We start from the raw sequence: 17,447 nt of genomic DNA, 5'->3' as shown, positions 1-17,447 counted from the left end.
TAATGTATACTGGGCATTACTATAAGGAGGAAAAATTACAAATAATGTAAGGGGCATGAATCAGGATTAATTTTCTTTCCCGCCTGGGCGTGCAGGTTGGAAAACTGGGGTATAACGCAGTCTTTTCCTGCAATGTTACACCCCTTTATGGTAAGCCACGCCCGTCCCAATGAAGCCACACACTCTATACTGCCAATTATGGAGGGGGGGGGGGCGAATAATTTTTTGGCTTGGGGGAGAAAAATTTCTAGTTACGTCACTGAACTGACTCATTCCTGTAAGCCGCCACTACAGCGCAAACCCCAGGAGAGTACGCTGGTGCGCGCCTGCTGTGGGAGGTAGGAGAGGAGCTGCTGCTACCGTTGCCCCGCTGCTGTGGGGAAGGGGGGGACGGGATGGATGGACACACGTGCGAGGCGGAGTTTAAGAGCTGGTACCACGCTTGCCTTGGATTACACTTCTTATTGCGCTCTGCCTCTGGTAATTGGGGAGGAGAGAAGAGCCTTCTTTCACTACACAAGGTATCCATCTATGCTCCCTTTCTCCCTGCATAAGTGCACTGCCAGTATACTGTATGTATGTTTGTATATATAGATTGAGGTAGGGGTCTGGCACAGCCACATAATAGACTAATACATTGGGTGCCCTCACAGCAAAGTAGTTTAGCAAAATAGAGGTGGTGCGGCACTCCAATGATTTGCACACTGACACCAATTGAAGTAGTGCAACGTTTCAATGCCCGTTCAATGAATCTGCATTTTTGTCATATATACAATGACCCCCATTCTGCCTCATCCCGTCCTCCAGACCTCTGTTACTCCATCTGCCCCCCCCCCCCCCCCCATTTGCCAAGTCCTTCTGCCCGCCCGCGACCATCCCTCCCCATCTTCCTCCCATAATTAATTGTCCTCCCGCAGGGAATACATATGTTTTACCGACAGACGGGATGCCGTCTGTCAGCATCCTGACAGCAGCATCCCGTCCGTCAGAATTCTGGCAGGGGGCGTGCGCAATGAAGGCCCTTGCTTGTTGCGCTCGCAACGCAGTGGTCTCGGTGGTTCCCATCCCACTCTATTGGTGTTGTGGACACCCACGAATGGGAATAAGACCTGTGAGACGGTATTCTGGTGTCGGTATCCTGACCGCTAGGAATCCCGACAGCCAGCAAAATGATTGCCTCCCCTCCCGCAGTATCGGTCACATAATAGACTCACTTTCAGCTCCAGGCCCATGTGGACCCCAAACTGGCACTGGTCTGCAGGGATGTATCATTGGCACAAGGTTAAAAATGCAGCCAAACCTCCAAAAATGCAGTTTTCAGAGGTTTGGCGGCTTACTACTTATCCACCAAGCCTAGACCCCAGGGCTTGGATGCGGTGGGCAACACCATCTTTAGATGGGCTTCTATCACATTACCCATTGGACCCCTCCCAGCACCCCCTAGTGGGGCGCATCAGCCCACGCATGCACAGATAGGACTCCGGATCATACACCGGGAAGTTCTACTGTATCATGGCAAAGAATAGCTCTCACCGCAAGAGCTGTCCTTTGGAAATTTCTTCATGCATACGCCATTATGCTTGCAAAGAATGGCAGGATATATATATATATATAAATATATATATAGCCTGCAGGATCAATATTGGTGTGGTGTGTGTGTATGTATATATATATATATATATATATAAAAAAAATTTTGCCTCTATATAGGGGGGCACCTGTATTTATATTGCCTCCGGGCGTCTAGGACGAACTTACGCCACTGTAAAGACCCCTTGTTGGTCATGTCTTATCGCCCCATATCTCTCCTGAATCAAAACCTTAAGCTATTGACAACTATAATAGCACAGAGATTACAAGCTGTGTTGCCAAAAATACTCCATCCCTCCCAAAATGGCTTTGTCAAAGGCCTCAGTGCATAATATTTGACAGGTAGTTGCCGCACTGACCCGATCCTTAACTGGTTCGGGAAACAATTCTTTATTGATTAGTTGTGACTCTGACAAAGCCATTGATAGGGTGTCCTGGGCACATCTGCTTCGTGTACTACATCTCCAAAATTTTGGGGTAAGATTTATTAATTGATTCCGTAAATTGTACGCTTCCCCTACCGCTTTTCTGACTATTAACGGCCTGAACACTTCAAATTTTCCTTTATCACGTGGTACCCGGCAGGGCTGTCCGCTATCCACTTTATTATTTAATTTAGCGTTAGATCCCTTGATTAGATTGTTTCATCTGTACACTCCTTGGCACGGGATTGAGGTGGGCCAACAGATACTGAAAGTCTCAGCCTGTGCAGATGATCTCCTCCTATATTTTACAAACCCCAGGAGGCATTCCCAGGCTTCTTACAAATATTGGATGATTTCAAGCAAATTTCAGGTTTTATAATAAATAAAATAAAAACCCATGCACTAGCCTTACGACCAGGCGCAAAAGAACGTTGGACAGAGGGCTTTCCATTTCTTTGGGCAGATACCTCCATTAAATATCTTGGTTTAAATATAACTATAAAACCAGCTGATTTATACATGGCGAACTTCCCTGGGTTGATAGCTCGTACTATGTTAGATTTAAACGCTGGCATCATTTACCACTATCTTATATAGGCAGATGTTACTTAATTAAGATGGTATCATTTCCTAGGCTGTTATATGCCATACAAATGCTTCCCATTTTACTATAAGACTCAGATTTAAAAATGATAAACAAGGCTATTAGTACATTTATCTGGGCGGGGAAGAAGCCTAGAATATCACTGTTTAAATTGAGTCAGTCTCCCTCTTTGGAGGGTATAAATCTCCCCTACATACATAGTTACACCTTGGCAGCGAATTACCGATTTGCGGTAGATTGGCATCACAACACCAGGAACTATGTATGTACTATCTTGGAGCAGGCCTTTTGTCCAGATATGGCTTTACCTAGTCTGTTACACATGAGACCTTCAGACCACCCCTCTAATGTATCTGGTAATCTTTTACTTGCTACTACTTGTGCCGCCTGCCGATTACATAGAAACATAGAATTTGACGGCAGATAAGAACCACTTGGCCCATCTAGTCTGCCCCTTTTTTTTATCCTTTAGGCAATCTCAACCCTTTTTGAACCTTAATTCTTTGTAAGGATATTCATATGCCTATCCCAAGCATGTTTAAATTACTCTACAGTCTTAGCCTCTACCACCTCTGATGGGAGGCTATTCCACTTATCCACTACCCTTTCTGTGAAGTAATTTTTCTTTAAATTACCCCTGAACCTCCCCTCCTCCAGTCTCAGTGTATGTCCTCGAGTTCTAATACTTCTCTTCCTTTGAAGAATGTTTCCCTCCTGAACTTTGTTAAGCCCCTTGATATATTTGAAAGTTTCTATCATGTCCCCCCTTTCCCTTCTCTCCTCCAAACTATACATGTTAAGATCTTTTAGCCTTTACGGGTATGTTTTGTGATGTAGGCCATGCACCATTTTAGTTGCCCTTCTTTGTACACTCTCTAATTTATTTATATCCTTCTGGAGATATGGGTGGTCATTCCGAGTTGTTCGCTCGTTGCCGATTTTCGCTATGCTGCGATTTGTTACTAAATACGCATGCGCATTGTATGCAGAGCGCATGCGCTTAGCTATTTTACTAAAAACTTAGCAGTTTTGCTGTTGATCCTGCAGCGCTTTTCAGTCGCACTGCTGATCAGTGAGTGATTGACAGGAAAGGGGCGTTTCTGGGTGGTAACTGAGCGTTTTCCGGGAGTGTGCTAAAAAAACGCAGGCGTGTCAGGGAAAAACACGGGAGTGTCTGGAGAAACGGGGGAGTGGCTGCCTGACGTGTGTTTGTGACGTCAAACCAGGAACTAAACGGACCGAGCTGATAGGAATCTAGGAGTAGGTCTGAAGCTACTCAGAAACAGCAAGAAAATATTTAGTTGCAATTCTGCTAATGTTTCGTTCGCTATTCTGCTAAGCTAAGATATACTCCCAGAGGGCGGCGGCCTAGCGTGTGCAATGCTGCTAAAAGCAGCTAGCGAGCGAACAACTCGGGATGAGGGCCCTGGTCTCCAGAACTGGACACAGTATTCCAGATGGGGCCGCACCAATGACCTATACAGTGGCATTATCACTTATTTTTTCCTGCTACTGATTCCTCTCCCTATGCAGCCAAGCATCTGACTTGCCTTTCTCATTGCTTTGTTGCATTGCTTTCCTGCCTTCAAGTCACTTGAAATAGTGACTCCTAAATCCCTTTCCTCCTCAGTAGTTTACATTATAGTACCCTTGAAACTATATTTAGCCTTTGGGTTTTTGAGACCCAAGTGCATAATTTTGCATTTTTTAGCATTAAACTGTAGTTGCCACGTTCTTGACCATTTCTCAAGCCTACCTAGGTCATCAATCATTTGTTTTACCCCTCTCTGTGTGTCTACCCTGTTGCATATCTTTGTATCATCTGCAAAAAGGCATACCTTCCCTTCAATACCATCTGCAATGTCACCAAGAAAGATATTAAAGAGAATTGGACCAAGTACAGATCCCTGGGGTACTCCACTGGCAACATTTCCCTCCATAGATTGCACTCCATTAACTACAACTGTCTGTTTCCTATCCTGCAACCAGGTTCTTATCCATTTAACTGTTTTATAATCCACCCCCACGCTTTCAAGTTTATTTAGCAGTCTGCGATGTGGGACAGTGTCAAATGCCTTACTAAAGTCTAGACATGCTACAACTACAGCTCCCCCTTGATCTATTATTTTTGTCACAGAGTCAAAAAAGTCAATAAGATTTGTTTGGCATGATCTTCCACCAGTAAATCCATGCTGTTTTGGATCCTGTAAGTTGTTTGATTTAAGATATTCCACAACTCTTTCTTTTAATAGTTTTTTTCCATTACTTTCCCTACTACTGATATAAGGCTTACTGGTCTGTAGTTACTTGCTTCTTCCTTGCTTCCACTTTTGTGCAGTGGAACTACATTTGCTCTTTTCCAGTCCTCTGGAATAGCACCTGTATTTAGTGACTGGTTAAATAATTCTGTTAAAGGTGTAACCAGCACATCTTTTAACTCTTTGAGTATCCTTTGGTGTATCCCATCTGGTCCCATTGATTTATCCACTTTTAATTTTGAAAGTTCTGTTAGGACCTTCTCCTCTGTTAATGTACTTTCATCTCATCTTCATTTCATGCGATTATCTAGATCTGGTTTGAGACTCTCAGCCTGCAACACGATTTTTCGCTCCCTTTACCCCACTGATACTGTGGGTACTCCTTTGATGTGGGGTTCTCCATTATCGCTGTCTTGGCACAAGAGAGGCCTTCGTTTAATTTTCCATACTTTACAAGGAAATAGTTTGACATTACTACCACTTCCCCTACTACGTGATAAATACCCAGACTTGTCTATACCATTGTTTGTTTATTACCAACTCCGCAGCTTCACCTGCAGTGTGCTTTCTAAGCTGACTGACAAGGGTAACTCTAATGGGTTAGATGTTATGGTCAAAAATACTATTAATAACGGGTGCTCAACTTCCTTGTTATATATGCATATTAAACGATTGATTAATTTGGAAGGTCTGCAGACGGGAATGGCAAAATGGGTCGTTGATTTACCTGATGTTCCCATTGTGACACTTCTTGAAGCTTTTACATGTCATCTTACATGGAAATGCAATACAAACTATTACACCGAGCGTATTACACCCCGAAACTAGTTTATTAATGGGCGCCTCTACCGATTCAAACTGCTTCAAATGTGCAGCACCAGATGCAGATTTATTTCACTGCATGTGGAGCTGCCCAGAAGTGCATACATTTTGGGTGTTGGTAGGTCATTATATCAAGGAAACATACGACATTGTTATTACGCTAACTCCTGAATGGGCATTGTGGGACATATAAACGTCCTCTGTTAGGAATAGACCATTTTAGGGACAAAGGTTGTTTCTAGCCAAATTAGCAGCGGCCATAAGGAAAACAATATTATCTCAATGGATTTCACCAGACCCACTGGTGTTATCTCTACTCCTGCCTAGGGTATCTTACCTTTTCTCAATGGATTGGCTCGAAATATCTCTCAATAAAGAGACGCGAGCTGAAAATTTTTTTAGTGTCTGGTTACCTCATATCCATTCCCTGCCCCTGCCTGTCAAGGATCCATTGAGAACAGCTATCTCATTGACATCTTGCTATAACTTGGAAATACTTAACTCCGGTAGCCCTCCTTTGTAACTGTATATCCACTATGCAATTGCTTACTGCTTCCCATGTTTGTTTTGTTTTTCTTTTTATTTCTCTGCATATATGAATTCCTGGTCTTGCGCTATGTGAAGTGAATTTTGTTATTTGCAATACATCTTAAATTAACCTCATGCTTTATCTTACTACTGTTACTATTTTCTGTATGGCATACATTTTCTGTTGTACAGTTCTCTAATAAAATATAAAAAAAAAAACTGATGGAGGATCTACGTTCTGGAGGTGCGCATCCCGTCAACTTCAGGTGCATAAACTTACCCTTTCCTTTTCCCCGGCGGTGTTCGGATCCAATGCCGCCAGCTGCATCCTCGTGTGTCCCCGTCCCGGTCTCCGCAGAAAGACATTGATGTGTGCAACCTACACACCGACGGCTCTGCAGACTGGGACCACCGGTGGCTGTGAAGTTTCTGGGTGGCGGCGTGCTCATAAGAGTGCACGGCTCCCAGAGCTGCACAGCACTTTCTGGTTTCTCGACTCTGCTGCCTGTAGAGGAGACTGGGAGAAATTGGCGCGGAGAAGCTGTCTGCATCTGTCAGTGTACACCCCCTCTGTCTGTTGTCTGCTGTAGTCCCAACACGTTTCAGCCCTGATTGGGCCTTCTTCTGGGAATGAGTGTATACAATGTCACGATGACGGGCTGGGTACACATGGTTTAATGTGTAACCACCCTTACAGTACAAAACTAGTGCATGGTTTATAAATATTGCTGCATCAGCGGTCATAACACACAAATAAGCAGCAGGGTGGCAGAAACCAGAGGGTTAGGTGACGTTGCATGGCGGATGGAGTAGATTATAGTATAAATAAGGAAAGGGGAAGCCCATGAGGGAAGAGGGCCCTGCTCGTAAGAGCTTACATTATAAAGGGGAGGAGTAGACCGACAGAGGTGACACAAATGGCATAGACAGTGAGGAAGGAGCAGAGGATGAGAGCTGGATGGCATTAATGAACAAGTGGGTCTTGAGAGCCTGTTTTGAAGTTTTGAATAGAGGTGGAGAGACTGATAAAGAGTGAATTCCAAGTGTAATCAGCATAAGGGTTATATTGGAAGCCTAAAGAGCTCAGGACATACAGATTAAGAAAAGGAGAGGCCCCAGATCAGTTTATTCATACATCAAAGAGTTTAAAAATATATACATACTGTTTGTACAACGGTCATAATAAAAAAAAAAAAACAACAACAACAATAGCAAACATAGTATTATGGTAACATGGTTTGCTCCACTCTATGCCTTAGGATTCAGGGTAAAAATTATCCCTCCAAAAGAGAAAAACTTTAATTTCCTTAATTATTAAAAAACAAAACAAAGGTACACATTCAAGTGGTAAACTGAAACCTTTGGTACTTTCTGTCTTTTCCTTGCCGCTGCTCAGGGTCTCCTCCTTCATGCTGCTCCCATGCCTCTGTGTGCTCTCCTCTACCCAGCTGCTTCTTTTGCGCTAGCGGATCTCCCGTAGGAGAACTCCAGCCGGGGCAGAGCAGGCTGTTTGTGCACGACTGCCTCTGCCCTCTGCTATTTCCTGGCAGGAGATAGAGTATAGATGACGGCCGGGAAGGATCAGAGACTGCAGGGGGTCCAGGTACCCTGGATGGTAACAACCACCCAGCAGCAGCAGATGGGAAGGGGGGACACTGACTAGGGTAAGGGGGCAGCCCAGGAAACAATGGGATGAAGTTGAGGTGCCAGCTGTGGTGCTCCCACTGTCATCTTCCATGACAAGGTGATTGGATCCAGGGTGTGCTCCTCTCCCTTCAACTCTCCTATGCTGGCAGTTGCAAATAATACAAAGTAACAAGGAAGCAACAATCTGCTTGGCTTCTTCTCCTCCAGGTAAGGTTTGGGGTATGAGAGTGGCTGCCACTTGGCACTGCCTATGGCAGGGACAATGACTGTGTGTGTGAGGGGGACTCCTATAGTCCCTGAGTGAGGGAAGAGGAAGACTTGTGGAGGAAAGGAGGAAGCTGCACTGGTAGCTGCCCCCTGCCTGCCTCTGTCTCTGCTTCCCTGTGGAATAACTCTGTCCAAAGCTGCTACACATGCACCCAGCAGCCCCCAAGGGGAGGAAGGGATGTTGCTTGCCCTGATAACAATATCCCTTCATCTGTATGGTGCTATTCTTCCTCTTCATCCCCAGCCAATAGCATGCTGGGCGCATTATGTGTAACTGACACTACTGGGGGCATTATGTGTACCTGGCACTATACTGAGGACATGTGTATCTGACTCTATACTGAGGACATGTGTATCTGACTCTATACTGGGGGCATTATCTGTATCTGACTCTATACTGGTGGTATTATGTGTAACTGGCACTATACTGGGGGTATTATGTGAAACTGGCACTATACAGAGGCATTATGTGTATCTGGCACTATACAGAGGCATTATGTGTATCTAGGCACTATACTGGAGACATTATGTGTATCTGACTCTATACTGGGGTATTATGTGTAACTGGCACTATACTTGGGGTATTGTGTGTATATGGCACTATACTGGGGCATTATGTGTATTTGGCACTATATTGGAACATTATGTGTAACTGGCACTATACTGTGTGCATTATGTGTATCTGATGCTATACTGGGGACATTATGTGTAACTGCCACTAACTGTGGACATTATGTGTATCTGGCACTACTGTAGGTATTATGTGTAAGGGGCATTACTGGGGGCAAGGTGCTAAGTGTGTGTGTGTGTGTGTGTGTGTGTGTGTGTGTGTGTGTGTGTGTGTGTGTGTGTGTGTGGAGGGAGTGTGATTATATATTTATAGTTTAATAACATAATGTAAAGTGGAGCATGCACACCTTTGCTTCAAAAATTCTCGCTCAGGGTGCCAGTAGGCCTGGAGTCAGCCCTGCATGCACAGAATTAAGCACCTGAGGATAAACGTGGTTCTAGGTGCCACATGGTAGGAGCCTGGTGGTAGCAGCAACATACCCGCCATTTGTGCAGTGGGCGGAGTCAGTAACAGGTGGTGACTGACGGTAAGAGGCAATCCCCTATTGGCCAAGGTCCTGTGAGACCCAAGACCAATCTGTAATTGCTTGGCATGGTCAGTGACGGCGCCTCTGGTCACAACCTCACAGAAAATCGCCAAAGATTTCTAGTATTTGAGGTATACATAGCAGATCAGGGTGACTAACATAGGCTATCTTGCCTCTTAGTGAAGGAAAATAAAATAAACATCTCCTTCATTAACAGGCTGCTTTACTTACTGTAGGTCATCTTGGCCCGCCATATTTAGCATTTGTCTGCTCAGTAGCTCTGGGCCAATCATTGTATCTCTGACCAGTGAGTAAATAAAGTAATAAATATATAATAGGGCCCTGTATGATTTACATGCTTGTGCCCTATATAAGTGTTATTAAATACAGTTAGAGAGCCCCTGTAGATTTTTTTATTAACAATAAAGCCTTGCATATTTAATTTTAACTAATAATGCATCCTTAATTGAATTAAGATATAATTGTTTTGCTAAAAGGATTATTTTGAATGTTATTGTCCCCTTAATATTTGCTCTAGTGTAATGACTTTTATAATTACTTACATAAAACCTAATTTTTTCTCGATTTGCTGTAATCCATTGGGAGAAAAAACAAACATAGAAGCAATATAGACTGCTCACACAGAGTTCCTGCTGTGACATTAGCTAATGACCAATAACCCAGCCAGCCAATCGGGAGCAGTTTCTTATCTTTTACAAGGGCTAGCAATGATCAGCGATTTCTAAACTGACAAACCAAAAGCAGCTTAATATATTTCCTCCTAAGTATGAGTATGAAAAGAAGTATATATACTAAAGGTACCTGGTGGCAAGTCAAATACCATGAGGAAATGCTTTGCCATGTAATAAAGTTGATGGACGTTGCCCATGGACTGACAGTTATTGTCATGTTTGATAATTAATTGCATTTACTTATTATAAAATCAACAAAATCTCTATGAATAACTTTAATTAAATTACCTACATTACTGTACAATGAAGTTTCTGTTTTTTTGTTTTTTTAAATTATAATGGGTTTCTTTACTACATCCTCCTCAATGAAATAGTCATACATTCTGGGGTCTTGGATGAAATTCTACATTTTGCTTAATCTCTAAGTGTAAAAGGTTAAAATCCTAAGGACACAAACCTGGAATACAGGACATAGAGGCAGATTCATAGGTAGATGCTTATTTTTTTTAACGCAACTGTCCGATGTGTTCTAATATGAGTATGTGCTTATCTGGCACTATGCCATTGGATGCAGTGCGGCTGCAGACACTGGGTGAGTGGCAGTGTGCAACCTTGGGGGCGGAGAGGTACAGTATTCCCAAAAATTAGGGTGTTGGCCCCATATTCTGAGCATACTGAAGCAAGTGGCTGTGTCCTCGGATGCAATTTTGCTGGCCCCTGCAGCGCAGTTTTGCTGGACATCTTGAGTAACCTTATATTCGATTGGATGGCCGATGTTAGCACTGTGGATCCGATGCTGCATCTTAAAATGTTGGTAGCGGATCTTAGAAACAATGGGCGACTTTTTGTACAAGATGACTCGGGCGGCTTTTGCAAATTGTTGCACAGGCGCTGTGTACAAAGATTTGTCGGTAGCGACATTTCCGTCCACCTCTGAATCAGGCCCATGGTGCTGCTGTGCTGTGAAACATTACTGGGATTGTCATTACTGTTTAATAGAAGACCCAATACTAACAACAGTTTAAAAAATTTAATTTATTTCTGCAAACTTTACTGCTCTCTTATTCAGCCACCACTCCTCCTCCTATTCTCATTTTGCTACCACTATTTACCCCATCCACACTATGGCCAGGCTGGCAACATCCCCCATTAATCCTTGTCTTCCTATTCCTTTTTTCTGTCCCCTGCTACCACCTCTATCCCTCTCTCCCAGTCTCCTACATCTCATGCTCTCTCCTCTCCTCTGTCTGCCTCCCTTCCCCTCCTCTTCTGTTTCCCCATTGCAATTCACTTCTGCCCCTTAACACCATGTATACCCCACCACTCAATCCTGCTCTCTCCCTCCTTTGCCTGTCACCTCACCTCTCCTACACCAGTATCATACTGCACTCCCTCCCTGCCTCACTCCTGCAGTCTCCCTTCCTAGCCAAGGCCCCAGCACCATCAATACACCCTCTTTATCCCTTCCTTCCACATTAATCTTACCTCAACGCTACAGCAATCCTGATAATCTCATTTACATCTCTCCCACAAACTCCTACCCCCTATCCTGTGCACTCTGGAATGCCAGATCTGTTTGCAACAAACTGGCCCCCACTCATGACCTTTTCATTTCCAACTCCCTGCACCTCCTGGCCATTACTGAAACCTGGATTACTCCCTATGACACCACTTCTCCTGCTTCTCTCTCTGCTGGGGGCCTCACATTCTCACACACACCCCGACCTGGGGGTCGTCAAGGGGGTGGTGTTGGGATCCTTTTACCCTCAAGCTACACATACCAACTTATACCTCCAGAAACATCTCTTACATTCTCTACATTTGAGGTCCATGCAATACGCCTCTACCAACCTACTAATCTTCGAGTTGCTGTCATTTACCGTCCACCTGACATTTCCTCCAAATTCTTTGACAACTTTGCTTCCTGGCTACCTCACTTCCTCTCTTCTGACATTCCCTCCATTATCCTAGGTGATTTCAACATCCCTATCGATAACCCCACAAAACCACCTGCCTCTAAACTCCTTAACCTCACCTCTTCACTTGGTCTCTTCCAGTGGACCACCTCACCCTCCCATGTGAACGGGAGCTCACTGGATCTGGTTTTCACTCACCGCTGTGATATTTCTGATTTCTCCAATTCCCCTTTTCCCCTCTCTGACCACCACTTGCTCTCATTCAACTTATCTATCTCTGCTCCCCCATCTCTCCCTCCTAAGGCTACCATCACTAAGCGTAACATTGAGGCTATTGACACCTCATCCCTATCCTCCCTGTTTGACTCACTTCTCTCTCCTCTTCTCTCTCTCACATGCCCTGAACAAGCCACATCCCTATACAATGCATCTCTTACTTCAGCCCTTGACCCTGTTGCTCCGCCAACCACTATTCACCTTCGCAGATCAACACCTCAACCCTGGCACACCAAATGCACCAGATATCTACAAAAATGGTCACGTACTGCCGAGCGACAGTGGAGGTAATCACGCTCTAAAGCAGACTTCCTTCATTTCAAATTCATGCTCTCATCCTTCAGTGCTGCCCTTTCCCTCGCTAAACAATCATACTTCAAAATCCTCATCTCTACCCAGTCTTCCAACCCCCGGCGCCTCTTTGCCACTGTTAACTCCCTCCTCTGCCCACCACCACCTCCTCTCCCTTCCTCATTGTCTGCTCTTGACTTTGCCACTTATTTTACATCCAAGATTGACTCCATACATAGCAACCAGCCACCACCCATCCTGTGCCACCCCTCCCTCTTCCCTCTTACCAATTCTGACATCTTTCTCCCATGTATATGGCGAGGAAGTCATGGCCCTCATACATTCCTCCCCCCAAAAAAATCTCCCCACTCGACCCTATCCCCTCCCACCTCCTCCGTTACCTCTCTCCTTCTGCCTGTTCCCATCTTGCCCATTTTTTCAATCTCTCCCTCTCATCAGGCACTGTCCCCTCTGCCTTCAAGCATGCTCTTGTCTCCCCTAGTCTTAAAAAACCTACCCTTGATCCTAACACTCTCTCCAACTATCGACCCATCTCTCTCCTCCCCTTTGCCTCCAAACTTCTTGAGCATATTGTCTATAATCGCCTCACTGCCTTTCTTTCCTCTCACTCACTGCTTGACCCATTCCAGTCTGGTTTCCGCTCTCTCCACTCCACTGAAACTGCCCTCACAAAAGTCTGCAATGACCTCCATGCAGCCAAATCTAAGGGCCACTACTCTCTGCTTATTCTTCTTGACCTCTCTGCTGCTTTTTACACTGTGGACCACCCTCTCCTACTGCAAATCCTTCACTCTCTTGGTCTGTGTGATACTGCCCTCTCCTGGCTGTCCTCCTACCACTCTGATCGTTCCTTCTCTGTCTCATCTCATGATGCTACCTCGCCCCCACTTCCACTAACTGTTGGTGTCCCCCAAGGTTCTGTTCTTGCTCCTCTCCTTTTCTCTCTCTATACGTCCTCTTTAGGTGAACTCATTAGTTCTTTTAACTTCCAGTATCACCTCTATGCTGATGACACTCAAATCTACCTCTCCTCCCCTGATCTCTCCACGGCTCTCCTCACTCGTACCTCTGTCTTTCTGCTATCTCTTCCTGGATGTCCCAGCGATTTCTTAAACTCAACATGTCTAAGACTGAGCTGATAATCTTCCCACCCTCCCGCACAACCTCACCTCCCACAATCTTACTATCCATTGATGGCATGACTATCTCCTCTAGCCCCCAAGTACGCTGTCTTGGTGTAATCCTTGACTCCTCCCTCTTCTTCAAACCACACATTCAGCACCTCTCACAAACCTGTCATTTTCATCTCAAAAACATTTCCAGGATCAGACCCTTTCTCACCCAGGATGCCACTAAGATCATTATTCACTCACTGATTATTTCCAGACTGGACTACTGTAATCTCCTCCTAACTGGCCTCCCTGACAATTACCTCTCTCCACTCCAATCTATCCTCAATGCTGCTGCCCGGCTTATCTTCCTCACCAAACGCACTACGTCCACCTCCCCTCTCCTACAAGCCCTTCACTGGCTTCCCTTCCCTTTCAGAATCCAATTCAAACTTCTCACTCTCACTTACAAAGCACTCACCCACTCCTCTCCCATTTACATCTCTGACCTTATCTCCCTTTACTCTCCCACCCGTCCTGTTCACTCTGCTAATGCACGCCAACTCTCCTGTTTTCTGATTACTTCCTCCCACTCCTTTCTCCAAGATTTTTCATGTGCTGCTCCCTTCCTCTGGAATTCTTTACCTCTCCCCCTCAGACTCTCCACCTCTCTACAAAACTTCAAACGGGCTCTTAAGACCCATTTCTTTACCAAACCCAGCCAAATCTCATCCTAACCCTCTGTTCCACGCTCTCTATGTACCCCATCTGTGTCACCCCTGTCTGTCTACCCCTCCCCTTAGAATGGAAGCTCTCACGAGTAGGGCCCTCTTCCCTCATGTGCTTATCCTTTTCTTACTTTAATAATCCTCAACTGCCCAAATCACGCAGTTTTTTGGCCACCTGGAACTTATCTCTGTCATTTACTGGTGTAGTTATGCTTATTTACCCTGTACTTGTCCGATATTGTCTTCAACTGTAAGTCACTGTTTTCCTGTTTTGATTATGTGCATATGTACTCTGTAATGGGGCGCTGTGGAACCCTTGTGGCGCCATATAAATAAAGGATAATAATAATAATAATAATAATTAAGGGGAAGACTAAGCCTTAGAGAGTGGTAAAGTGAAGAGACATTAAGTACCAGCAAATCAGCTCCTAACTACCATGTTACAGGCTGGTTTTAAAAAAGAACTGATTGGCTGATAATTTCTCTCTCTTCACGTTATCCGTCTCCAAGGCTTAGTACATCTGCCCCTAAATTGTGAAGCCTTAAAAAGGACTGTATGGGTGAAATAGAATGGAGATCGAACTTGTTGCAATTTTTGTATCTGTTAAATACAGCAAATAAAAAGTAATTGTGCATTAAACTGCACCAACATGTCACTTCTAATTTGCATCATGCTGAAGTTGTACTGATTTTTTTTTTTACTTCTAGATCTAATGAAACATGCAGTTAGACTTTGATGTATAAACGTTTTCATCCAGTTTTATCTTTTTAGCGACACCGAGAAGGTTGCGGGTACAAAGAACAAGGGCTAGGCAGGTCTGGGGGAAGGTGCCGCCATGTCTCCACAATGTCACAAGAATGCCCTCTTCAGCAGCGCAGTATGTAAAAAGGCCCCAAAATTCACAGTGATACATGGCTACACCCCCACAGACTTGGCCATGCCCCTCCTAGTCAGGGTCGATGTGAGGTGTCTAAGTGCCCTAGGCAAAGATTCACATTACTGCCCCTAATACCCCAATACACTTAATCTATTTACATAAAACACTTATGTGTTTACCAAAGTCTATGTCACTGGGATGAGTCATTTTTCATATGCACATCTTGTCTGTTAATGTATTACACTTTGTTGCAGAACCAACGCACCCAATATGCCAATTCACCTTTGCTCCTAACAACCCCATTTATCTATTCACCCTCCATTCAGCATCCATTTACTTCTCCCATTCACTCATTCCTCTCCAAGAACACACTAATCAGTTCACCCACTAATAACCCATTAATGCATTTGTCCACCCAGTCAGCACCCATTAACCTCCATACATCTCCTATTAATCCATTCACAAGCACTCATTAACTCACAGCACATATAATCCTCTCTCCCCCACCCTGCACTTAATAATCCATTCATTATCAGTACTTATTAACCCCCCTCACAGCACCTATTAATACATTTGCTCTCAGCACCCGTTAACCTCAATTACACACCAAGAAGCCATTAAAAAATCCCCTTACCTGTCTCACTCTTGCTGCTCATATAGTTCCTCATTCTTCTTGTACAGCCTAGGAGGCAGAAGGTGTATAACTGGCTGTGTCAGTGGGAAGAGGAGGAGCCTGCTGCGCTCAGCTAACATTGGCGGCATACTACTATGAGCAGGCAGTCACTATAAGAGATGAACAGTGACAAACGAGAGGAGATGCAGGTATAGATATTCGCTACTGTATGTAGAAGAGAGCTGTAATTGAAGTGTGAGAGAATAGTGTTATGAAAACAGAAGGGAAGAGGGCCCTGCTCCAAGGAGCTCACAATCTAGAGGTGAGGGGAGACAGGTGACATGAGGTGCAAGCCTGATGGTAGGTAGTAAGCGAGGCATAGATGGCCAAAGCATGAAGCAGAGGGTTGGGAGAGTGGCCTCGAGACTAGGTTATGCAGAAGGCAGGGACGTGTGGTGAGGTAAATGTCTCAGGAGGCACTGGCTAGTACAGAGCCAGATTTGCACACAATATATGAGCTAAAGGGTTCACGTGGACATTATACACAGGTACAGCAGTATAAATTGCTAGAAATTTGGTGAGTTTTGATCAGAGCTGTGCGGAAAACATAGGCCTGCCATAGACTTTTTACTCCAGAGTTTTGACTATAAAAATGATTAGAATAATACAAAGAAGATATTTCTAACACATTCTTTGTATTTTTCATATACTTTATACAGTCAAAACTCTAGTGCAAACGTTAGTATAACAGGAATGGCTCTGTCTCACCTCACTGCTGGTCACTGGCAGAACGGTACACTTTGATGAACAGGTGGGTTTTCAGTGCCCGTTTGAAGCTTTGCAAGGTTGGGGAGAGTCTAATAGAGCAAGGGAGCTCTTTCCAGTGAAGGGGCAGCGTGGGTAAAATCTTGGATTCGCGCATGGGATGCAGTGACCAAGGAAGAGGAGAGGTGAAGGTCATTAGCTGACCGGAGTGGTCGAGAGGTGGTATATAGGGAGATGAGGTTGGAGATGTAGGGAGAAATGGAATTAAAGAGGGCCTTGTATATGAGGATGAGGAGTTTGAAGAGGATTCTGTAGGGGAATGGGAGCCGGTGCAGGTTTTGTCGAAGGGGAGTGACCGATGTGGAGCGACGGGAGAGGAAGTTGAGAACAGATTGGAGTGGAGCGAGATGGGAGCATGGGAGGCCAGTGAGGAGAATGTTGCAATAGTTGAGCCGTGATATGACCAGTGAGTGGATAATAAGATTAGTCGCACTCTGGGAGAGGAACTGCATAATCCGAGACCATGTTGCATATCTGGAACCGACAGGATTGAGTCATCCAATTGCATGATTTAACATCATTCGCTGGGATTGGCAGATGAGAAGTCATTGCATATGGTATGGTTTAATGTGTGTTTGTAATGTAATGATAGAGACATGTGGAGGAAAAATGAAGGTTTTGTGTATTTAAGGCTGAGAATGGCTAACCTGATTCCAATTCTGGTTGTGATGTTGGAGATGGGAATATTGTAACGTTGTAGCAATTGTCCCTGAAGGATTAACTGTGTTCCACTGAGCATGGCACCAAAGCGCTTTTATTTACCTATAGATATTTGTTTAGCTCTATTTTATTGGTTAATAGTGACAATATGTTTTCCCATATAGGGTAGGCTCCGTACAGACAACTCCTCTCTAGCAGGC

Source organism: Pseudophryne corroboree, chromosome 7 (assembly GCF_028390025.1).
Source record: "Pseudophryne corroboree isolate aPseCor3 chromosome 7, aPseCor3.hap2, whole genome shotgun sequence".
NCBI classification, from domain to species: Eukaryota; Metazoa; Chordata; class Amphibia; order Anura; family Myobatrachidae; genus Pseudophryne; species Pseudophryne corroboree.
Note: the sequence above shows the minus strand (reverse complement) of the source record.